Source organism: Cetorhinus maximus, chromosome 22, assembly GCF_964194155.1.
Source record: "Cetorhinus maximus chromosome 22, sCetMax3.hap1.1, whole genome shotgun sequence".
Classification (NCBI taxonomy): Eukaryota; Metazoa; Chordata; class Chondrichthyes; order Lamniformes; family Cetorhinidae; genus Cetorhinus; species Cetorhinus maximus.
In genome coordinates, this window is record NC_135900.1 from 36,291,013 (window position 1) to 36,317,161 (window position 26,149).

Here is a 26,149-nt window from a genome sequence, read left to right on the forward strand (position 1 = left end):
CTATTTTAGTATTTTACTGTTGTCCCAGATTCAACAGCAGTGAATCTGATCCATTGCTTCAGGTGCTATAAATGCTGTCAACACTTTTCTTGATAAAATCAGGAACATGCATAATATGGGCAACAAACAAAGCATAATATTGGCAGTAAACCAGCTTGTGGTGAATACATGTTAGTGTTCTAGAAACTGCAGACAATAAACATTTTGATCCCTTCCCCCCACCTGTTCTTTTGTACAGTAGGTTCTTGCTTTAAGATGCCCTGTTTTAAGTTGTTTCAATTTAACATTGTTTTTCAATGAGGCTGGTATTTTGCGTTTAGCATTATGGATTTGCATTAGCATCATTGTGCACCAGGTGTAAAATAGGGTTGCATGACCCATTTGGTGCCATTTTGGAGCAGCTTCTCCTGCTAGCTGAGCCTCCTGGTTGCTGTCAACCCTCCTGCTGGCTGACCCTCCCGGTCGTCAACCCACCTGCTTGGTGCCTCTCTAGTTTGCAGCTTACCTCTGCAAACCTGCAACTCGAATATGCTCTCACTCTGTAGGTTGCTTCCTGCCTCCTGCTGCCTATCTGCCAAGCCCTTGCTCACAGCAGGGGCTGGGGAGAGGGAAGTGGCGGGTGGGAGGGTCGCCAGTGAAAGGATCAGCGTGCAGGAAGTGTGGCCAGTGGGAAAGCCGGGGAGCATGATCGGCAGGGAACGGGAGGGTCGCAACTAGGCAAGGAAGTTAGCATAGGGTCGGTGGTGACCAGGATGTTCAGGGAGCAGGAGTTCAATGAGCGGGAGGGTCAGAAAGCATGATCGATGGTGACCAAAGGATTGGGGAGCAGGAGAGGTGAGGAACGGAAGAGGCGGTGAGCGAGAGAGACAGTGAGCGGGAAGCAAGTAGAATGAGTTGGCATATTTCTTAGATATTATAACATTTTATTTTATAAGTTATTTTGTTTACAAATGTTTAGCAATATACGTTATTTAAACTTGCAGGGTACAATGTTTTTTTCTGACAGGAAACCTTTTACATTGGTTGTAATTTGGAAATCTGATTCACTTAATGTTATTCCATATAAAGTTGCACTTTTCAAGAAACAACTACAAGGTTAAGCAAAGAATTAATGTATATGAGTTATGGCATCAAGATTAGATCTTCAGTGAGGCCTTCACAAACATCCTTCATTACTAATTTATTAGGCATTACCTCTACTTTTTACACTGTTTTCATAATTTAATCAAGTTTAATTTGATCTGGCAGAGTTCTTTAAACTTTACATAGCAAACAGCAATGTGCTTGAAAAGGCAGTTCCTAAAATTTAAGGCAAAATAGACTTTCATTTAGCCCAAGATTTAAAAAAGCCACAGGAAATTTGACTTGACAATTACGTTTCCTTAAAATTGGACTTCTCCCTTTAAAAACCTTCAGCCCTTTCTTCTGTTGCAAAAGGATGTTTCAATATCATTAGCCACTGGAGGGTATTTTCCTCCCGTTCCAAAAATAACCATAGAGGTCACCTTTAAGATATTTGCACCATAAGGATCCCCTTAATGCCAATAGTTGTAAACCATTCAGAAAACCATAGCAGGTACATATGAAAACAGTACATTTAGCCTAATCAGTCTGTCCTGTTGTTTTAACTCCACACTTATATGTTCTAACCACATTTTAATCACCCTGTTCCTAAATCCCTTCAACCCCTTCTAATTAATAAACTTATAAATGAGGGAAGGTAAAATGGTAAAATTAGTATTAATTTGCTTTGTTTCATCTTCTGTAACTTTAGTCATTGACCATAATCTGATCTGGCTTTTAGTGTTAGCATTTTAAATACGACAGTTTTAAGCTCTTATTTTTTTTCTGGAGGTCTTGTAAGTTAATCCTTCATGTAACCATTCTCCAAAAGGGTTGAAGCTTACTCTGGCTGCCTCTTGGAGTTTTGACCCCAAAACTTCAACAGCAGCTGAGAATACTTCCACGAGAAACACACTCACTGTGACTCACATCATTAGTGGCAAAGTTATCTGCTCAATGGCCAATGGCAGTACAGATTACCTTTCTTCATGAGAGATGGCCTTTCAGGACTTTGTATTACCATTAACAGCGAGGTTAGTGAATTTTCAGTATTCATGCTGCTGTGCTACCCTTTGAAAGCAAAACCACAGTATCTGTATTGTATGTGGCTCAGCGACAATCTAGGTTCATAACAGTTAACCTCATCAGTTGCCATAACTGCTATTCCTGTCTCAGGGGCTTGGTAACTTCGTGTCACTCTCACTCCCAATATTATGCACTTCCTTTGTATTTCTGAGGTCACAATTTTTGCTGAAGACTGAATTTTGTGCCTGCTGGTACAGGGATCTTGTGTATTTTATTCTCCAGGTCTGCTCAGAGATTACTCAGTGGTTCTTGTTTTGTGAAAAAGAAAAAAAAGTTGTGCTTTTTGAATAAAGGAGCAGATTTTTCCAAATAGATACAACCTTGTCCTAAAATCATTATGGGCTTCAGTGGATACAAACGTAACATCTCTTGTCAATCAATACAAGTTCTCTGCTGTCAAGGAACCTGCATAGACCCCATGTTTTAAAAGCTTTCCTCAACAGCTCTTTGTGATGTGAATGTTCACGATGAGACCACCAACTGCTTCACCCAGCAATACCTGGTTATGTTTAAATTTTCTTTTACATATCAAGAATAAGACAGGATGGTTTGACCCATCACAATTGCTTCTTTTGGTAAATTCTCTCTGCCCATAACGCAAACAATTAGCATAGCCCTTCTATATTCACAGCTAGTACCTTATTTCCTAAATTCTTTGATTTCCTTTTTATCCCTAGAGGCTATTTTCCCATATATGTATGTTTTACAAATATAACATCTCCTTCTTTCCATATGTCTTATGCTGCCATATTACAGTAATATTATGTTTTTCATTACATTGCGGAATTTTATTTTCTGTTCATCCATGACCTCCTTATTATTGACACGTCTCCTCTGCATATTGAAAGGCCAAAAAGAACTTTGCAATGTTCTCTTGCTCAATCTACAAGCACTTACACAGTGCAACAAAAGGAATTGCGATTGTCCTTGAAACATTCTTAAGGATAGTTGACTGGTCCAATGGTTGAATGATCTGTTCCACATTTAAATTGGTTGGCTGGCTCATCAACTGCTTGAGAAGTGTTAAAGCAGAACATTATAGCAGGTGTTGTGATTGGCTAACTTTTCTTTGTCTCACATTTCAGTTATGTGCGCCCCTGTGATGTTGTTAGTGGCCCATTAGTTTCAACCAACTACTGCGGCTTATCCCAAGAAAGTTTGAGAAACCTGTTTTTAACACAGAATATCTTTAAAATAAGTATTCCTCAATTTCTTACAGTCAATCATCTTGGGAGTTTTTGTGTAGTTGGACATTCCACGGCTTCATTTATAACTGGATAAAAGAAATCAAATGGGTGACTAATGGTTTATACTTCTTAAAAAGTATCAGTATATAGTAGAATAGGATTTTAATATTCTTGTAAAATGATATATGTATATTAAAAATATGAAGATGGTCAAACCTATTGCAGATTTTATAAAGTATTCATTCATTGCAACGCCTCCACCAATCAGAGTCCACTTGCCAGCCAATTAGCACTCTCTTCTCATGCAGTATAAATTGTTATTCCCCCTTTACTGTTGGTAATTTCGTGCAAGCTGTCCTGATGAGTGCAAGACGAAAAGCTTCAACAGCACATCTCTTTTCTCAGCAATACTCAAGTTCTGTACTACCAAGCAACTATTTATAATGAAATATCCCAAGATGCTCCACAGGAGCATATAAAACAAAGTATGACATAGAGCTACATAAGGTGATATTAGATCAGATGACCAGAAGCTGATCAAAAAAGTAGGTTTTAAGAAGTGTCTTAAAGGGGAAAAGCAAGGTGCAGTGTTGGAGAGGTGTAGGGAGGGAATTTCAGGGCTTGGGGCCGAGGCAACTGAAGGCACAGCCGCCAATGGTGGAGCAATTATAATTTGGAATGCACAAGGGGCCAGAGTTAGAGGAGCACTGGTATCTCAGAGAGTTGTGGGGTTGGAGGAGATTGTAGAGATAGGGAGTGGCAAGGCCATGGAGGAATTTGAAAGCAAAGATGAGAATTTTAAAATCAAGACATTGCACGTTCGGGAACTGGTATAAGGTCGGCAAGCACAGGGATGATAGAGTAATGGGATTACCTCAAGTTTACAGAAGGTAGAATGTGGAAGACCTGCCAGGAGTGTGTTGGATTGGTCAAGTCTAGAGGTAACAGGGACATGGATGAGATTTCAGCAGCAGATAAGCAGAGACGGGCAAAGTTGGGTGATGTTACAGAGGTGGAAATAGATGATCCTCGTGATGGCATGAATGTGAGATCAGAAGCTCATCTTGGGATCAAATATGACACACACATTGTGAACAGACTGGCTTAATCTCAGACAGTTGCCAGGGAGAGGAATGGAGTCAGTAGCTAGGAACAGAGTTTAGAATGGAAACTGAAAACAATGGTTTTAGTCTTCCCAATATTTAATTGAAGGAAATACCTGCTCATCGAGTACTGGATGTCAGCTAAACAGTCAGTTAAATAATAATTGAGCAAAACTGGGGGAGTTGAGAGAGATGGTGGTGAGGTAGAGCTGGGTTTTGTTAGTACATATGTGTAGATGAGAAATAGAAGAGCACCAAGATCCTTGGAGGATGCCAGAGATAATGGTGCAGGAGCAGTAAGAGAAACCATTGCAAGTGATTTTCTGGCCAGGTTTTGATGGATAAGAATGGAACTAGGTGAGAGGAGCCCCATCCAGCTAGATGACATTGGAGAGGGATGGTGCAATTAATTGTGTCAATGGCTGCAGATAGGTCAAGAAGGGTGAAGAAGGAAAGTTTACCTTTGTCACAGTCACAATGGAGGTCATTTATGACTTTGATAAGAACTGTTTTGGTTGTGTAGTGGGGGCAGATATCTAATTGGATAGATTCATACATGGAATTGTGGGAAAGATGGGATTGGATTTGGGAGCCAACAACATGTTCAATGGCTTTGGAGAGAAAAGGGAGGTTGGAGTTGGGATAGTAATTGCAAGGACAGAGGGGTCAAGGATTGATTTTTTTGATGAAACAATGGGTGGAATTTTCCCATTCCTCTGTCAGTAGGTTTATTGGCAGATGGGGGGAGAAATTGGCGGGAGGTCCAAAAATCAGTTTCATGCCGGCGTGAAATGATGACGGGATCTTCTGCTACTGCACGCCATGGTAGGTCGCAATTTCCACCAGAGGCCAGTATCAAACTGATTTGCATCCCACCAATGGGATGCACACGATGGCCTGACGGGCATCAGACCCACACGCCTGATTGTACGTGATGCCAGCTAGAAAACAAGCCAGTCAAGAACATATCTGGACCAATGTGGTGTGTAAAACTCAGGACTTACCTTAAGAAGGCCTTGGGCAGCTCGCGGAGACCTGACTAGAAGATGGAAGCCCCCAGCGACTGGACCCTGGAACACCATATGCAGCACTGGGTAAGTGGAGCTTCAACCACATGGATCTTCTCTGCGAAGCAGCATCCAGAAGGTGGCTCTCCCCAGATTAGCAACTTTGCCAAGGGATCAGACCTCTCTCCAGGGATTTCGCCAAGGCTTCAGACCTTCCTCCAGGGACTTTGCCAAGGGATCAGATCTTCCTCCAGGGACTTTGCCAAGTGATCAGATCTTCCTCCAAGGACTTTTCCAAAGGATCAGATCTTCCTCCAGGGACTTTGCCAAGGCTTAAGACCTTCCTCCAGAGTCTTTGCCAAGGCTTCAGACTTTCCTCCAGGGACTTCTCCATGTGATTGGATCATCCAACTGCAGGTGGAGGCAGCAAGGGCAGTGAGGGTCGGTGGGGTGTTTGAAAGAAGGGTAGGAGAGGAATGAAGAGGTGGTGCAGGGAATCAGGCCTAGAGGGTGTTGTGGCTGGTTGGGGGTGCTGGAGAAAGGGTATCAGAGGGGTCTTTCAAGGTATCAGATGGAACAGAGCAGGAGAGTGGGAAGGGCTGTGGTGGGCTGTGGGTGGAGGGGTTATGTGCATGTATGAAGGGGAATGGGAGGTGTTGAGATGTGAAGGGGCATGGGGGGGGATGTTCAGGTGTGGAGGGGTTCACAAGGAGGGGTTGATGGAGTCAGTGGTGAGAACTGAAGGTAGCCATGGTAGGAGGGAATGGTGAGGGTTACAGGGGGTAGAGGGCGCCGGTAGGGTTGGAGGGTGAGGATGTGTCGATGGCGCGTGAAGGGATACCGAGGGTTGTTAGTGGGGACGCGGAGATAGACACGGATTCATGGGAGTGGGAAGGATGAGGGCGGGCAAGCCAATGGTTACGGGGGTAGGATCCTTGAGGGGGTAAGGAGACTTCAACATTGATCTTGACATTGCCGAAGGTGATGGGAGAGGGTTGAAGGGTCATAGTGGGGAAGTTGAAAGTTATACCGGGGGCTCAATGGTTATGGGGGATAGGGTCTGGGTGACTGGGGGAGGGGAAAAGTGTTGGATCGCAAGAAAAACGAAACTACCACCGTTGCTGGGCTGGTCAAAACTATGCAGAGATCTCAAGATGCTGCATGGGAGTTGGGTCATTGGGTGGGTGGAGATGCAGGTCATCTCAACTGGACAACTGAAAGGGAACCCCAGCATGTAGCATTGACAATGCTAGGGTCCTGGGTCACAATAGTTTGAAGGATAAAAGGCTCAGTGTGTGCGGAGAGTGCTTGCACATGGCTTGCAAGGGCCCTGGCACATACCGTTGCCTCCCTGCAGATGCCTCATTCCAGGGGATGGGGTGCCCGCAAGAAGCTGAAGGGGGTGGGGAACACTAAGCCTTAAGGACTATAGCTGAAACAAGATAGTACACCACTAAAGTGAAAGTGATTATATTTACTAAAGTTCTCTCATTGTGACATTCAATTGTTAACCCATGCAACGAGCTGCAATATCAATATTTCTTGATTTTCTTTTCACTGCTACTTCTTCTAGGTGCTCCCCCAACATCCGGAGCAGGGGTGTAGGCAGCCTGCCGACCAGTTGACCTTGTTGCCTTGGATGACCTTGGCGGCCGTCCTCTGGAGAGCTGAGGCCTGGAGGGCCCCAGCTTTCTTTGGCTGTCCTGCTGTGGGGCAGCTGCTCCCTCTGCAGTGACAGAGGAGGATGCTGAAGGGGTCATAGGCAAAGGGGATTCGGAAGAGCCGTACAACCTCTGAGAGATCTGTGGAGGTCCCACGGGGTACAGCTGCTGCTCCCCCTCCCTCTGCGTGCCCAAAGTCCCCTGCCTGTCTACTTGAGGAGAAGGGGCACCTGGAGGGGTGTCAAGGTGCCCTTTCCTTCCCTTGCGTAGCCACTGCACAAACTCCCCCATGGATACCATGGTGGAGTGCAGGTCTGCACGCCTCTCTGGCAGGACCTGCTGGACTAGGATCTCCATGAGTCCGCCAACCTCCCCATGGAGACCTCCCTGCGTGCACGGTTGGCACCACTTCAGTCAGCAGCCGGACGGCCTCCTCCGCCTCGCATGCCACACTGTTGAGGGTCTCTGACACCTCTACCATATATTCTCCCTCCTCTTGCTGGCTCTGCACCATCAGTTGGAACTTTTAATTAAAAAAATATTTATTCAACAAGAGAAGATGAACTATATCACAATACTCCTTCACCCACCACTATACCTTTTACAGATGTATACAGATTTGTAAGGATAACACAAGTTACAAAAGCTTTCTTATACGCTAATGTACACAATAAGTACACAGTCCATGTAAATCTATGGTACCCTGTGGTCAGACCACCACACTCTGAAACCAAATGACAGATGCCACCTCAAACTGATGCTATGGATCTTTCCTCAATTCCCCACAGACACTTATCAACCGGTGAGCCAACCGGTCTCACTGCACTCCGTCCTTCACATGAGGATTTCCAATTTCCCCTCTCCAAGACCTTGCCTTGGAATCTTCTCCCAAACCGACGCTTTCTCTCAGATGCCTTCCGCAAGAGTTCACCTCCAGGGTTTTGAACTCACTTTCTGATGTTCCTCTTCCCTGAGTCATCACATGTATTCAAGCTGTCTTCCATGCACTCTCACCAACTCAGTGTTAACAATACATCACTGCTTTACATGCCCATAGCAAAGAGTTACAGACCTTCGGCTGTCTCTTTGGGCCTTCTTGCCTCTTGCAAGTTGTTATTACATTAAAGCTGCTTTCTGCAGCTTTTGCCTCTTTAAATCTGAAGCTTGGAGCCTTTCTCTCTGCCCCTCACTCTTAACTTTATTAACAGGACCTTTTCCCAGGTTCCTGTCCTTACTTTGACTAGAAAGTTTTCTTTGGAATTCCCCCTTCCATTCTCCTGGATTTTTGGGTTTTTTCTTAGCTTGGGACTGCTATCTGTCTTTCTAGGTTGCTTCTTTTTCATAGCTGTCTTCAAACCAACTGAACTCCAACAGCTTCCAAAACAAACTGCTATTTCTCTTCTGCTGTGTGTGTTTCTGTGGCAGGGACCTGCCCCTCTGGCCCCCTGTTGTTAGGCAACAGCCAGTTTTCTGCTGTTGTTTGTTTAACTCCTCAACGGTTGTGAAATTCCTCATTAGAAATGCAAGCACCTTTTTAAAGTGAAACTAAAACTCCATTTGACCTTAACACAGAGACACAGAAATACAAATCAAACTTAAATTTTAAAGCTATAACTCATAGCTAACACCCACAAATGCAAATATAATGTACTTAAACTATATCTATTTCCTAACATGTATAAGAGTTAAACAAAGCACTGTATTTCATTAAACACTTATAATTAAAACAGACAATCTCAACAGACCACTTCCTGTTCTACTTTTATTTCCACCCACGAGTTCTCCTTTACAGGAACTTGAGGGTTCTTTCACTTTTCCTGGCTGCAAACCAAGATATGTCACAGCTTTCAGGAATTCACTTTAGCTCCCCTCAGTGTTTCTGCTCATCTCTGAGGTATGAGATTTCTTGAGGGTCCTTCCACTAGGCAAACCCACCAACTCTCCTTCAATGCCTCACAATTATAGACTCCCCAGCTTAAGCATGGGCCTCACTGCATTCTTACTTAGTGACTGTAAAATCAGAAAGCACCCTTGGTTTCTGATAAACCTCTGCTCCTGGTCCACAGCTCCTGACAGATTCTTTCTCTGCCTGTTTTCAAGCTGTTCCAGCTCCAGATACAAACTGTCTGTTTCTGAGAAATCACACAGATAAAACCCAAAAACAAAAATTACCAAAAAAACCCCTGCAATCTATCCCCAAGGTAACATGGCACTCATGAGATTTTCCAGATAGCGATGTAGACTAATTAACTTTACCTTCAAATTATCCCTTTCATTCTGGGACCCACATAAATAATTTATATCTTTAATGTAGACAATTGCAATCTTACCCAACTCATTGGCTCCATTATGAAGCTAAGAGAGGACCACCTATTGTTAATTGCTTTCACACCCGTAACTCTAACTCCTTTAACAAAACATGGATCATCTGCCCAGACATCAGATTTTTGGTCTGGAGGTGGGGGCGGGTTATATTAGAAGTCAATGAGGTGACCCTGGATGTATTGGGGAGGATGCCGTTTGTGGAAGTGGGCTGGGTGGAAGGCCTGCCTCGGGGCTCTGGCACTGTGTCCAAAATTTTTTAAAAATGAACAATACATGAAACAGCCCAACAGCCCTCACCCTTCCCAAATACTCCATATGCCCCATCCTGTACTCATCCCAGATGGCCCCTCATACCCTCCGTGCCAACCTATGCCCCTGTACACAACCCCATGACCCCTTAAACCCTCCATGCCAACTTATACCACTGTACCTATGCCAATGACCCTTCATACTCTCCATGCCAAGCTATGCCCCTGTACTCACCCTCATAGTCCCTCATGCCCTCCATGTCAAGTTAAGTCCCTGTACCCCCCCATGGCCCCTTATAGCCCCTATGCCAACTTATGGCAACTCATGCCTACTACCCTTTCCCCTTACACCTACCATGCCAACTCATTCAGTATCCACTATGGGCAGACCTCAGGGCCTATGCAGATATGAGATAAAATAAAGCTCTAAGTGTCTTTTGCAGACTTCACTATATTGAAAAAACACTTTTTCATTAAAAACCCATTTACTGCATTTACATTTCTTCAACTACATAAATCCTTATAACAACAAACAGTTCATTCAAGTACACAACCCCTTATAACAATAAGCATTGGAATTCATACTCCCACTTCAAAGAGTTTATAACCACCTGTAGCTATTAATCAAACGGTGAAATGGCAGGCACCCTACTGTGATAATGGATGGTTGTGAAGTCAGTCATGCAGCAGTAATCCAGTAATGGAAATCCTCTAACTTATGTCACCCACAGGGAGAAATAGCAAGCAATGTTTTTTTTTAAACACTCCAGGCATTTTTTTTCAAAGATTGAAGGGGCAGGACTTTTAAATGCCTTGACAGCTTGAGAGCTGCCTTTTACAGGTGCTCTTGACAGGTACTCTTGGCTGTTTCTCTAAATACTTTTGACAGGTCCTCTTGACATTTCTGACAGGTCCTCTCAACAGATCCTCAACACTTCTGTCAGGTCCTCTTGATAGGTGCTTTTGATAGTTTTGACAGTTGATTTTGACATGCCTGTTAACAATTCTAGTGATCATGACAGTTAATGAGTTTATGAACTATTTATGCACATTCATGCCTACTTTTAACAATTCCAAAGGGCATCTGACTTCTACTAATGTTGCCTTGGGACTATATCCAAAGGGGTATCTTACCTCTCCAAAGGGGTACCAGGCTATCCAAATGAATCCACAAAGTTCAGACCTGCTCTTACCAGGTCTACTCTACACATGTCAGGTTCCACACTCCTGGGGCTGAATCTTCCGATCGGCGTGTGAGGGCGGGTTCCGACGTCATCGCGCGTCATCTCAATATTTTGTTCGGCGGGTGCGTGCCGGAGCCAGCTGCGCACCCACCGAAATGCCAATGGCCTATTAAGGCCATTAAGAATGTAATTAAGCTAGTTAAGAATGCTGACCGTCCAACCTTAAGGTTGGTAGACAGCCGAAAAGCCCAAGTGGCCTTCGGGTTTTTCAGGAAACCTCATCCACGGGCAGGATGAGGTTCCCTGAAGCTCTTATAAAATCAATAAAATAATTTCCCCACCTTTACAAACATGTCCCAACTCATGTCACACTGTCACATGAGGGGACATGGTTAAATAAATTTTAATATCATTTATTAAAGTTTTTTGTTGTCTATTCAGTCCCCCTGAGGCAGCTCTGCAGGGAGATTGCTGCGCTCTTTCGCACGCATGCGCGAAAGAGCGCGGGCCCTGACTCTCCCTCCTCCCCCCGCCTGCACAGATAGCGCTGAGTGCTACCGGCTTATGTATTACGCTGGGCGGGCCTTAATTGGCCTGCTTGTATAAAATGGTGGCGCACAGCCGATTACGGGCGGTGATTGGCTCTGCTGCCGCCCAGCCCACCCGCCATAGGAAAAATTCTCCCCATGGGTTAACAAAATTTGATTTGAATGGAGGCAGCTGATGATTTAAATGTCAGCTATTTTCCTGGCCCCATGAAAAGTAGCCCCATAACGCAGGTGACACACACATACACAAAACATAGTAACCTGCATTAGGTTAATTTTTGGCATAGTTCTCAATCAACCTAGCTTTAGTACACACCATGAATGCTAATCTCTCGTTCATGCTTGTATGTTTCTTATAAATTCAGGAGTGCCAGAACATAACTAAAATAATAATAGCTCGTTGAATTACTTCAGAAGATTAAAATGTTTTACTTGTGATGAAACACCTGTTTCATATTACTGAAAAAGGTTAACTTTCATATCTGTTCAGATATTTCAGAGCAGAATATTTGACGTGCAGCTACTTGCGCTTATACAGCACGTTTAATGTAATGAAACCCACAGAATGATTGGCAATGGGGAGAGATAATGGACAGCAAGCAGAAATTAGAAAGTGTAGTCCAAGACGTATGTCTTGAGGATGGGTGGAGAGGCAGAAAGGCAGCTGAGGTTGAGGAGGAGAATTTGAGAGATCAGGTTCTGGTGGCTAATGGTCGAAAGAGGTTGCTATGACAGCTGTCACCTGAAAATGAATAATTACATGCTTGTCTTCATCACCAGACTGCAGCCGTTATTAGAACAGCTAACATTGCCTCTGAAAGATCAGTACATTTCAATTTTTATTCACTTGTAATTTTTAAAAAAAAATTCATGTTGTAGAACTATTAATGTTTCTCAGTGTGACTTAGATCTTTGTGGTAGTTTTGGGTTATTTTATATCAAAATGGTCTTGCCTTATTTTCACGATCAATATCACAATGCATTGATTTGTTTGTAATTTTTTTTTCAAATTTTTATTCAGTATGAGTATTTATTGAATGGACGCAGGCTAACTAATATTGCTTTAAATTAAAACTTTTGTGAATATAAATATTATTTAGCAAATGCTCCCAAATGCATACTTATCACATCAGTATATTCTGTGATATTGCAACAAATATATTTGCAAGTTTTACAAGTGTTTTGTTGTCACCCAAAGACTACTGTGGAAAACAATGCGGTGGGAATTAATTGAATGCCTGAAGATGCAGTTAGTAGACTTAAAAAATCTGTTTTGGAGCTTCCTTGTTAGAGGCTGATGAAGGTAAGTAGTTGTGCTTAACATATCCTAGGCAAATACACGGTTTTCTTGGAGATTCGGACCAGTAGCAGAGTGGTAAATCCAGGTTATTGGAATGACCCTCTCCTAAGGGAGCATTCTTTGAAACCAAACACTGTGCTTTGGGAAACCATATTTACAGCTATAAGAGAAAGGACCGTTTGATTTAGTTAACCACATCACCCAAATCAAACATAATGATCACCGAGTGACAGATGACAGAACCAGATTACTCCACTGCAGCAAACCCTAACTCACCACGCCTTAAACTTTGAGCTGCACTAAGCATCACTTAATGAAAAATGTTTTATGATCTAATTTTCATCGCACTTATATTGTAAAAGTAACTGTTTTGTTGCCTCGCTAACTTTTATACTTCCCCTTTGACTTTGTCTGCTTTTCTGATTAGGCTTCATCCAAAGTTAAAACACACGAGACATTGATTTGCCCCTTACATCTTTGAACTTTATTAATATATAGCATCCCCAGGTTTCCTGTTTCATCTTCCATCAGACAGATTGCAAAGTTTTAAGCTATTCTACTAAAGCACAGATAAAAAACAACAGGTTTGTGATTTTTTTAATGGATGGGGACATCAGTTCTAATAAATTTTTGATAGTGTAATATATGAACTGATGCATTTTGTACCAATTCTATAATGCAGTGGTTTTAAAAAATCCCATCATGGAGGCTTTTTTTTCCCCAAAAGCAATTTTCTATTCAGGTTGCAGTGCTGCATCCTTCCTAAAGTGCAGCGCCCAGGACTGAACACAATACTCCAGCTGAGACCGAAGTAGTGTCTTATGCAAGTTCGACATAACCTCCTTGTTCTTGTACTCTATGCCCCTATTAATACAGTCTAGGATACTGTATACTTTCTTAACCACTCTCTCAACCTGTCCTACAAAAATGACCTTTGCACACATACACCCAGGTCTCTTTGTTCCTGCACCTCCTTCAGAATTGTGCCCTTTATTTTATATTGTTTCTCCATGTTCTACCTACTAGAATGAATCACTTCACATTTCTCCACATTGAACTTCATCTGTCACCTGTCTGCCCATTTCATCAACTTGTTAATGGCCTTTTGAAGTCCTACACTATCCTCCTCACAATTTATAATGCTTCCAAGTTTCGTATCATCTGCAAATTTTGATATTATGCCGCGTACACCAAGATCTATCTAGGTGATTAATATATATCAGGAAAAGCAAGGATCCCAACACTGACCCTAGTGGAACTCCACTACAGACCTTCCTCCAGGGTGAAAAACACCCATTAACTGCTACCTTCTATTTCCTAAGATAAAAGCAAAAAACTGCGGATGCTGGAAATCCAAAACAAAAACAAAAATACCTGGAAAAACTCAACAGGTCTGACAGCATCTGCGGAGAGGAACACAGTTAACGCTTCGAGTCCGTATGACTTAAAAGTTCTGTTGAAGAGTCATACGGACTCGAAGCGTTAACTGTGTTCCTCTCCGCAGATGCTGTCAGACCTGCTGAGTTTTACCAGGTATTTTTGTTTTTGTTTTACCTTCTGTTTCCTGTTACTCAGCCAATTTCATATCCGTGGTACTACTACCCCTTTTACTCCATGACCTCTCACTTTGCTCAAACATCTGTTGTGCGGCACTGTATCAAATGTCTTTTGGGAGTCCATGTACACCACAACAACAGCATTGCCCTTATCAACCTTTTCTGTTGCCTCTTCAAAAAAACTCCAGCAAGTTAGTTAAACACAATTTTCCCTTAAAAAAAACCCATGCTGGCTTTCTTTAATTAACCCGCATTTGTCCATGTGACTATTAATTTTGTTCCAATTATTGGTTCTAGAGGTTTCCCCATCACTGAAGTTAAACTGACTGGCCTGTATTTGCTGGGCTTATCTTTACACCCTTCCTTGAACAAGGGTGTAATGTTTGCAATTCTCCTGTCCTCTAGCACCACCTTGAATCTAAGGAAGACTGAAAAATTAAGGCCAGCGCCTTCACAATTTCCACTCTCGCTTCCTGCAGTATCCTTGGATGCATCTCATTCGGTCCTGGTGCCTGATAGCTTGGCCAATATCACCTCCTTATCATTGTGAAACCTTGTGAGCCTGAACTACTTCCTTTTTCACCATGGCCTTGGTAGCATTTTCTTCCTTGATAAAGACAGATGCAAAGTATTCATTTAATATCCCAATTATGCCCCCTGCCTCTATAAATCTCCTTTTTGGTCCCTAATTGCCCCTATACCTCCTTTTACTTCCCTCTGGGCCCTCTATATTCAGCCTGGTTCTAATTGTATTTTCTACCTGACATCTGTCATTAACATACTTTTTCTTCTTTATCTTAATTTCTATCTCTTTTGACATCCAGAGTTCTGGATTTGTTTGCCCTACCTTTCTCTTTTAAGGGAACGTATCTTGACTGTGCCCGAACTATCTCTTCTTTGAAGGTAGCCCATTGTCCAGCTGCCATTTTTCCTGCCCAGATTTGTTCTTACCCCATTGAAGTTGGCTTTGCCCCAGTAAATTATTCTTATTCTCGATTGTTCTTTGTCCTTTTCCATAGTCAACCTAAACAATGATACAATGATCACTGTCCCTAAATGCTCTCCTAATGACACTTGACCTACTTGGCCCATCTCATTCCCAAGAACCAAATCTAGCTGTGCCTCCTTTCTTATTGGACTGGAAACATACTGCTGTAGGAAGTTTTCCTGAACACACCCTAGGAACCTTTGCCCCTCTCTGCCCCTTACACTACTAATATCCCAGGTTGTATTCGGATAATTAACACCCCCCATTATAACTACTCCATAATTTTTGTACGTCTGTAATTTCCTTGCAAACTTGTTCCTCTACATGCTTGCCACTCCGTAATGGTTTATAGACTACACCGAGCAATGTAATTGCCCATGAATCTGTTATTTTATGTAGTAGTGGCTTGCTTCATTTGAAAAGGACTATTACCATTAAAATAAAAATGTGCCATTTGCACTCCTACAAGGATTACTCATGGACACTGCTAAGTCTCTCCTATGAGAATCTTCCTAAGACCTTTCATTGAATGTGTGAACAGGTTTCCATGAATCAGGTTGTGGAACTAAGTATCAGTAAATCCTGTACACACATCTGTATGGCATCACAAATATATTTTAGCAGTATGTCCCCACTGTTAGCAAGATAGCTTGAAGCTGTCAGTATATGTCACTATGAAGTTAAATATTAATACATCAGAGATAATATAATGGATGAGAAATTTTCCTGTTCTAGGAAATACATGTCACAACTTGTTTCAAAGATGTATGTAGCACCTTTTTATAAACCCTTTCTTTCTCCCAAAGAAGAAATAAAACAAAGTTTATTTTAATTAATTAGTTTAATTTTTTAATGAAATGCTGGTACATGGTAGAGAGCATGTTGAAAATGGATTTATTTTTAAAATTCTCTTTTGCTGCTGAAATGACACCAGGAATATTATTAATGAAAAAATTCCATAACTATGTTTGCAGTGGTATCATTTGATGTGATAGAATCTTTTACATGCCAGTCAGAACCATGTTCTTGAGTGGGGTAAGATAGAGAGCACAGACCATTGCTTCCCCACAGTAAAGGAGTAAAAATTCAAGAATGGTTCAGCATGGGCCACATTCACATGTTTCCTAGGTGCTAACTTCAGGATATTAACCGAAGCACGTTTTCTGCCCAAGCCCCTGTTGGGGACAGTGATGCTGGAGAGCCAAAATACTTTTAAAATACACTGTAGTTTCACCTGAAATTATGGTTTGTAGCCTGCAACATTTTTTGAACACCCTTGCTAATGATCCCAGCCCACTAATCCTACTTCTATCCCTAAATGACCTCCTGGTCTCTCAGTGCCTGGCATCAATACCTGATGTTACCCCTGAGCCAGGATGCTCAACATGCTAGTACCATTGAAACTGAGGTCTTCAAGAATCCATTGTTAAGAGAATTTTATTTCAGACCCCTGAAAGTTTTCTTCTAAAAATGAATTTTTTTATGCTTCTAGAAAAGCTGAAACTTGCATGAAAGACTAAGCGCTTTTGAAGCTAATTAATTGACTAATCCCTTTAACCCGTAAAGTCAAGCAGGTATGGGTATTGATCATCCTTTAAGACTTTTTAAGCAACTGTAACTGTCAGAACTTTTAGGACAGATATTGCAAGATTGTTATCCACCATTCACAAAGTTTTCTTGATTATTTTCAGCAGCCAACCGAGCCATTTACAGATAGTTCATAAGGTAATTTGTATGTTAATTTGGATTTGGATTTCTTGATCAGAACATTGGAATTGGGTTACTTCTTCTCATGATAACTTTTCTAGAGAAAATTCAGGTAATATTAAACTGCAGATAGCTGTGTTTTAACAACTAGATATTACATCTTTGAACAACCAATGTTGACATCTCAGGTCTCTTAAGATCCAAACTGGAGCAATTCATCAATATCTGAATCCATCAAAGTTTATTTAGTTGAGCTTAGTTCTGATTTGGAGTAAATTCAGAAGATCCCTTTTTGATGAGGTTTGCATAAATGCCTTCTTGTAATTCCTTCCTATTTGTACTATTCAACTATAAGAAACTCCTGCCTAAGTATTGATAAAATATATGGATTTGTATTTCAAATTCATGTAACATTATCTCCCCAGACCAGTACATACACGCAGATTGAGTGCCTGAATCTGAAGGATACCTCCTTTCACCTGAATAGATGCTAAGTGGCCTGATTTTGAAATAGCACAAAAAATGGGGAAAAAACCTCAACAAAATGGCATGAATTACCAACTTTTATAGAATACAATTTGCCATAAAAGAAATGATGTCATTAACTTTGAGGGAGAATTCATTACACATGCATGAAGGTCATTTTATATCTCAACCCCTCTTCTCTCAGTCCTGCAACTTTTCAAAAGGGGCATAGGAATTTTAATTTTATTTCTATTTGTTTTTATTACCCTAACTTTGTTTTTACACAATTTGGCACTTTACTGTATCACATACCAGACAGTAACACTCAGTGATCCATCTTCCTCCCAAGTCCTAGTTTAATGCACATTATTGTAGACTGATGCAGTTTATTTATCCTAGTTTACTCTTTTATTCTTTTCCTCTTGCCAGTTTCTCCCGACTGTGTTGCTATGGTCCCAAAGGTATAAGTCTTCCTTTGCTATCTCTTACAGCTGGCCATTCTGTGTCTGAGCTTTAACAGTGAGCTTGGCTTACTGTTTTATCATGATGGCCATCACATGTGATAGTTACCACTGGATAGCAGTTAGGAGAAGAAACCTGGACTAGTGCTCTCCTTTGCCAAACCCAGGGCTTGTTGTAGCATTCCCACCATTGCCCTGACTGTGTTATAAATTGTTGTGATAGTTTGAAATTTGGTATTCTTGCTTTTTGTTCTGATGAGAAAAGCTTTGGCAACATGTCTCTCTTTTCAGCAATATTCAAGTTACGTATATCCATATCTTGTAATGTAGTTATTTCCTTTCTTCTTTAGGGTTGGAATTTTACGGTGGTGGGATTTTACGTTCCCGCTGAAGTCAGTGGAGTTTAGGATGGCTCGCCACATTTTGTGTCCCCATCCCCGCTGCGACAGGGCCGTAAAATTCCAGCATAGATCTTTCTTCATCCCTCCATCTGCCCCCACTCACATCCCCCCACCACGAGGGCAATTAACATTCCTCTGTCGAGAGGGTAAGCACACAAGCACTCTTATGCTAATCCAAAAGCAAAATACTGCCAATACTGGAAATCTGAAATAAAAGCAGAAAATGCTAGAAATACTTAGCAGGTCTGGCAGTATCTATGCAGAGAGAAAAAGAGTTAATGTTTCGGTTCATGGCCTTTCATCTTATGCTACTCTGTCAGTGGCCACTGGAAAATTTAAGAGAATAACTTAAGGTGGCGCTTTTTTTTCCCTTGACCTTATGAGGGAACAACTGAGTATCTACCTAGTAAAGGCATCACTGAGATTGGGAGTATGAATCATAGATGGTTATTTACATGCTAAATACTTGTATGACCATGCTGTGATACACAAACATATTCTGTCTTCAGGTTGCACTCCAAATTACATTTTTAAAGTTCAGCTGTATTAAAGGCTTACTAATTTTATGCTGCAATACATTTTAGCATTTTGCTTTTGGTTAGCTGGGTGTCCGATGTGCATGAAAACCTATCACTATTTTTGAGTCTCCAAGTCAAATCTATGCCCACCAGTAGGGCATCAGTTGGCTCAGTATTAAGTGTACACTCTCTCCTCGTAGGAAAACATTGTAATTACCCAAGTCCAAGGAACTTAAGTTGTAAAAATCAAGGTGGAGGGACCTCCATGTGCTTAGGGGGTACTTCTTTAGTTTTAACGCAGATTATCAATATAGAGCATTCTTAAGTTCCTCACTATTTGTCCAATTAGGACCATCCTACTACTTGGACATTGACTTTCAGGGTTATCTAAAGCTAGGTGGTGAGAAAACCTAGCTTGCCCCAGAGGTGGATCTATTTCCAATAGTGAGCCAGGCGTGCTGATAAATCATTATGATGTACTATGGACTTGGTTGGTTCAAATATTGGATTATCATGTCTACAATGCAGGTTGACTACATTCTAAACCTCCAGCATCAGATAGTTATCTTGGAGCTAACTTGATCCCAAAGTGATTCTGCTTAATTCTTTCACCCTCCATCAAAGAAAGATCAATGTAGTATATTGACTAATAAAATGCAATTAGAGAACTCACAAATTTTGTTATGAATAACAAAATACAATACTTCTGGAAAGATTATATTCTGTTCTGTTATATTTTACTTAGCACACTAAGATCAATTTGACCATAACCAATTATTCTAAATGTTTTTTGGCTGATTCTTCTGAGTATCAGCCGCATATAGTTGTCAGATTTTGCAGCAGTGCTGAACGAACAGTGCTGTTCCTCACACTTGGCCACAAACCTTCGATGGGTTTTTGTGCTGGAACTTGTGGTGGTTAGAAATCCATTTAAATGCAGCATCCTCACAAGGGATCTGGGAGCAGGGTGAACAGAACAAGCAATGGTTAACCAATCAGATCGAAGAAGAATCTTTACCTAGGCATGCAGAGACTGAACCAGAAGTGTAAGTTAGAATAGTTCATTCAATGTAAATCATGTACGGAAAGCAAGATAAAGAAAGGGCATGGTGGGATTAAGAGAGAGAGGTAGAAGGGACAAAGTAAAATTAAAATGTTAATAACTTTTGAAGATCTCCAGCAATAATTAAAAGCTGAAGGAATGAGACTCCAAGCTTGTAAATGATGATTTTCAGTGCTTGAGAGGCTATTTGGCAGTAATTAAGATGAACCATGTCACTAAAAATTCATTTGCACTTGAATGGGCAAGCAGTAACCTTTTTGGAATGTTTAATGAGTATATGTCACTTACTTACCCCAACTTCACTCTGTTGTTATGTATTTCAATGATAATTCCCTCGGTGAGATATAGAGATACAGTTATAGCAAAGTCTGGAGGAACAGAGCGTCTCAGATAGGAACTTGCTGATTTCCACGTTTAACTGCATGTGCTGTAAGTTCAATCCAATTTCTTCCTTTATGGTGAGCACTGGTAGAATAACTATTATTGCTCCTGCAAAATTTGGGTTTACATTGTCTTAGTATATAAAACTGTTTGTTTAAAAAATGGGCCTGCAATACCTTCCAAATCTACATTATCACACTTTCTCCAGAGAAGAGATGATGCTTATCGTTAGCAATTTTAGTGGTTTTCAAGCATTTAACTGAAAATGATAAATGAACAGAAAAAGAGAAGTTTCTTTCCAGTGCAAAAAATCTTAACATTCATTTTTATGTCGTTAACAGGTGCAAAACGAATGGCTGATTTTGGATCATTTGGATTCAAATTCAGTTTGTCTCAGGTAAAGGGATATTGGGCTCTCTTGACAAACCTGTTTATCAAAGCTAATTTGTGAGTGAACAGAGTTGTGGCAGCAGCCACACAGGTCGAAATTTGCGGGCTTTTCACACACCTACAATATACTGGTTATTCCATTGCTTATTGGATATGGTGTCATTACTGTGTGTTCCATTTTCACATACTCAACAACAGGCAATTAGGAATGTAAATGGCATGTTAGCCTTTATTTACGAAGAATTTGGACTATAAGAGTAAAGAAGGTTTATTGCAGTGGGGCCTTGGTGACATCACACCCGTATACAATTTTGATCCTTTTATCTAAGGAATTGTTGCCTTAGAAGAAACATTAGACTAATTCCTGGTTACAGAGATATGTGCTGTGGTGCAACAAGATCTGGCACCACAATTTGCAGATGCCCTGCCAGTGGCACTTAGGGTGACAGTGGCTCTAAAATTTTATGCTGCTGGCTCTTTTTAGGGGTCTTCCTCAGACCTCTGTGGCATTTCACAATCAGCCGCCCGCAGATACATCAAAAATGTTACAGATACCCTCTTTGCTTGGGTGGGATGGGGTAGGGGCACATAAACTTCCCTGTGGATGTGTCGGCACAGATACAGAGCGCCAGGGGCTTTGCAGATATGGAAGGCTTCCCTCAAGTACAGGAAGCTATAGATTGTACCCACGTCACCATAAAGGCACCAATGTGCAGGTGGTGTATGGCCACACCAAGGTATTCCTGCATGTGTCCAGGAAGCCACATTTCTTCAGGGAAATGCCCATCCCCAACAAGAGAGAAAACCGACAGCACATACAGAAATCAGTGTCATTAACATGGCTGAAACCATGACCATCATAACTCTTTCCCTCAACATAGTGCACAAATACACCTTGAGAAATCCTTTACAACCTGGACCATGCATGTCTTTGTCAGAGGCTGTCAAGGAGCCTATAGTTCCTATAGTCAAATTAAGCTCACTATACCAAGAGTGCCCATAGGGAGCATGAATTTAGACCCACAACCTTCAGATATGATTGTATGTGCCAACAGTACTGCAGCAACTACACATTGTGCAGGATAATGCCACACTTGTGTTTGCCACTCTTTCAACTACCTTCCACATCATCCCTCCGTCACTGGATTCCAGTGTCAGGAGTGTGTGACCTCTACAACATGCAATGCTGCCAAATGTGCTCCCTGTGAACCCATGGCCTCTATCGCCTAGAAGACAATGGCTTCAAATGTAGCGTAGAAACCACACAAGCCTGCTTCCCTGGAGCATTCATGGCATCTTGACATGTGAGGAATCCACTTTAGTAACTGTTTAACAACCACTTGCAGATGACTGCCATTGACACAGCACTCATGATTGAAATGCACCTGATAAACCGGATTTGATATTGAGTCTGATCATTGCTCCTTCCTTAAAGACAATCATTGATGGACAAGAAATGCTGCAAGGAGCATGTGAATCCACTCTGGGTGATGCTGCATGTATCTCTCCATGAGATTGGCCATTCTATCATGGCTGGAGTTCAAGTGGTTGAGTCTCTGAGACAAAGTAGAACTCATCACTGCGATGGACTCCTGCATGTATAGTGCGTGAGCTGTCATGCCTCAGGGAACTCCAGCAAATATCCATAATCTGCTGCTGATGCTCCAAGTACTGTGTTCCATAAGGTGACTCCTGGGGCCTTACCTCCATACCTACAGGAGTATCATCATGACTGTCCTCCCTCATATGAGGAGGGACTGTGCACAGATGTCTCTGACTTGGACACCTCCTCCTCCACTCTGGTGCGGTGTCCTTCAGCACGGGCCACCGACTCTAAATGCACGCTACATCATTCCGATGTGCTAGTATCTGTGTTGATGGGAAGTGGGCTGGTCAGATGTGATGCTGCCTCCTTGGACATCTCTTCCTCTTCCTGGTGTTTTGCTGCCTCCTTGGACATCACTTCCTTCTCCTGATGTCTGAGGGATAGGCAGCCTGGGATTTGAGGGGGTAGTGGCGGTGTACGAGTAACATTGGGATATGCGTGAATTAAAAAAGGAGGTAACGAGATTTAACCCTTTGCATTGTGAGAGCATGCTCAGATACACACCATTGCCTTTAACCATAATTGTGATGCACTTATCATGCAACCCAACCTTTGCACTCTCTCTCATACCAACATCCACTTCTGCTAGTGAAGTAACAGGATCACCTCCACCATGTTCTACAGTGCCTCTGCCACCACATTTAGCACCTGCTATGGGTGATTCTCCATCCCTGACAATGAGCCAGGCAGGCACCCTGGCTATCTCCATGAATGCCTCCTCAATGTTTCTAATCACCTGTAGCCTTGTGGACCCCACTCTCAGTCCAGGCCATTTCCCTGGCATTGTGGGCCCTTACAACACACAGAGTGATGTCACCTTATTATGTAGTGCTGCCATGGACAAACCATTTGAATATGGCAGGGCATCACAATGGACATTCACACCTCTATTCCATTACTGCATGCACAAACAGGAGCAGCTTGGACATACCTCTTCTATAGCATGGAACCTTGTATGTGTCAAGCCTCCAACCTCAGGTGCAGCATTCGGATGTCAACCATCACTTGAACGTCTGTGTGCTTCTTGCAAAAGTGCAGTAGGTTCTGGAACTGCTTCCTGCACAATGCCCAAGATCTGGCAAAGTCCCCTCATGGTGGAGGCATGTCCTTTTTTTGACTGTGGTTCCATGCTTTTGAAGAGGTATGTCCAATCTGCTCCTGTACGTGCATGCAGTAATGGGTAGACATGTGAATGTCCACTGTGACATCACTCTGTATGTTGTACCTAGAGACAAAAGGGCCTAGAATGCCAGGGAGATGGCCTGGACTGGGGATGGTTCCACAAGGCTACGAGTGGTTAGAAAGATTGAGGAAGCATCCATGGAGGCAGCCAGGGTTCATTGTAGGGGAAGGAGAATCGCCCAAAGCAGGTGCTAAAGGTGGTGGTAGAGGCATTATGGAACATGGTAGTCATGGTGGAGGTGATCCTGTTAGTTCACTGAGCAGAAGTGGGTGTTGGTATAAGAGAGAGTGCAAAGGTTTGGTTGCATGATAAGGGCACCACAATTATAATCAAAGGCAATGATGTGTATCTGAGCATGCTCTCACAATGTAAAGGGTTAAATTTCATTACCTCCTTTTGTGTTTCACACAGATCCCAGCGTTACTCATCCACCACCACCACCACCACCCCCATCCCCATCCTCCCCCCTTCTGGACCTCCTTGACCAGGATCTGGAAGCTCTGGTCACTGAAATAGGTCACCGCCTCTCCTGTTACTTCCCCACTTGGCATCCTTTGCAACATTCTGGTGAGACAATTTTTAAAAATGGGCATTTAAGGCTTCCAGATTCAACTGATCTTACACAGAACCTGTGTCTGCTTACATTCATGAACTATGTTCTCTATCTCAGCACTGCCTAATGTGGTGGGAGGGAAGGGGAAAGCAGGGTGGCATGGCATCTGTTACTGTCACTTGTGTGCTCCCGAACACAAACTGCCCTGCTGGCCTGCACCCTCTCAGTCACACTGTTCTGTCATGACAATGTATAGTTGTGAGGATCCTGGGCAAGGCTCAGTTGCATGGCTGCACCCTGAGAGATAGGTGGAAAGAGGGTAGGTAGAAGGGCAAAGATTCAGCATGTGGTATCTAGCAGTCATCCTCTGAGGCATTATGCTAACCTGAGTCAATACAGAATATTATGAGCAACTGATGCTGCCATCTCCATGGCTGTGTCTTGTGAAGCTGTTCCAGCCTTAACTTTGGAAAGTGTGCTCCTTCATTACAAGGTGAAAAGGCAGCAATAATCTCTATATTTTCCTATGGAAGGCCCAAGATGGGCCATCTCTTCCAGTGTCAGCAACCAACTAACTATTATAGTTAGTGCTCACCTGATACTTGATTGATGTCACCTCCCAGCAACAGCAGCACATCCATCCACTTCCTGCCTCACAACAGGAACTCCTTACAAATTGGCTTTTTATACTGTGCCCAAGACATGTTTTGCATGCAGGACCTGCTTCCACATTGCTACTGGTCCTGGGGTCTGCAGGCACAGCTCGATCCTGCCCCTATCCTGGAGTGAAAATCCGGCCAATCAGGGCAGTTTCGGCGAGTCGGGCAATTTCCCAACTATGGGCACCTGCCTTGGGAGAAAAAATCCCGACCCCTGAGAATGAAAGGGTATGGGGATAATGCAAAAGTGGAGTTGAGCTAAAAGATCAGCTGTAATCTTATTGAATGGTGGAGCAAGCATGAAGGACTGAGTAGCCTACTCCTTCTATTTGTTATGTCCTTCTTTATATAATGGATATGATGATAATTTTATCTGAAATGAAAATAAAAGGAGATTGAATGGTTAGGACACAAACCTTTAGGTTCAGATCCATCCCAGACCGATAGGATGAAATTCTTGTCTCTCTGATTGTTGTCAGGATCTTGTATTAAATGAATGTGGGAAGATGCAACTCATTTCATAGGCAATTCAAGCCTCCAATATAAAATCCTTGCTTTACAACTAATTCAAAGAAGCCATGAATAAAGGTGGTGTGGGAAGTAGAGGTGCTCAAATTGATGCAGTGCAGGTACCTCTTCAGAAATTATGTTTTAAGATTGTTAGGACAGAGTAAAGGAGTGGTTCACTCTTCAGTAGACCAGCACTGTACCTGAGCTGGGAATCCTCAATGCTGTGACAGATACCGAAGGTGGAGAAAATAAATCAATATGTTGGCATACATTTCCTCAATTTAATGAAAACACAAAATGATCTAAATATATATATTTTTGAAAAATTGATTCAAAAATCAATAAATTGCAGTTTTTAAATGACCAAACTTGGAGATCACCTTAAATGTTATCCATTGTCATATACGAACTACCTTACAAGAAATTTTAAATCAAGAACATATTTCAACCCAGTGCACTTGTTGAGTTTACAACTTGCCATCAGCAGCTTTACGGAAGGCATTGTAACATTTAATTATAGCTCTGGATATCTGACCTTGTTTATTACTATTGACATTTAAGATTTGAAATATTGCTTATTTGAAACTGTACTCCATTTGTGATGGCCACTCCAATGCCTGGTTCAAAAATGACTTGAGCAAGGAATGCTCAAGATCACCCAATTATAGCCAATGGGGAACTGCAAGAAGATAGAATGAAAGAAAGGTAGGATGTAAAGGCTGGGCAGTTCAGAATGCGAGAACTACAGAACCACACGATAACTAGGGTTAGATAAGGGGAAAAGTCTGAACAAATGAAGCAAAGAGAATAAATAATAAAAGCTTGGATATAATTGCCCTGTGTACATGAGTAAGATCACATGGGGAAAAAAAAGGTGACAAAAGGGTTTACTTGTGCTTTTTCTTGCTGCATCAAGTCAATGCATTTAGTATAAAAAAAGAGCAGAAAGCGAGGTGTATGTATGTGGTCCAGCAATGTTGGATTCCTGCAGTGGAAT

General features: G+C 42.1%; 1 protein-coding gene across 4 annotated transcripts in view; it reads left to right on the plus strand.

Moving 5' to 3' along the window:
* Nucleotides 1–26,149, plus strand: part of immp2l (inner mitochondrial membrane peptidase subunit 2) — a 662,809-nt gene that overhangs the window by 254,145 nt on the left and 382,515 nt on the right. The gene's annotated exons all lie outside the window — the stretch shown is intronic.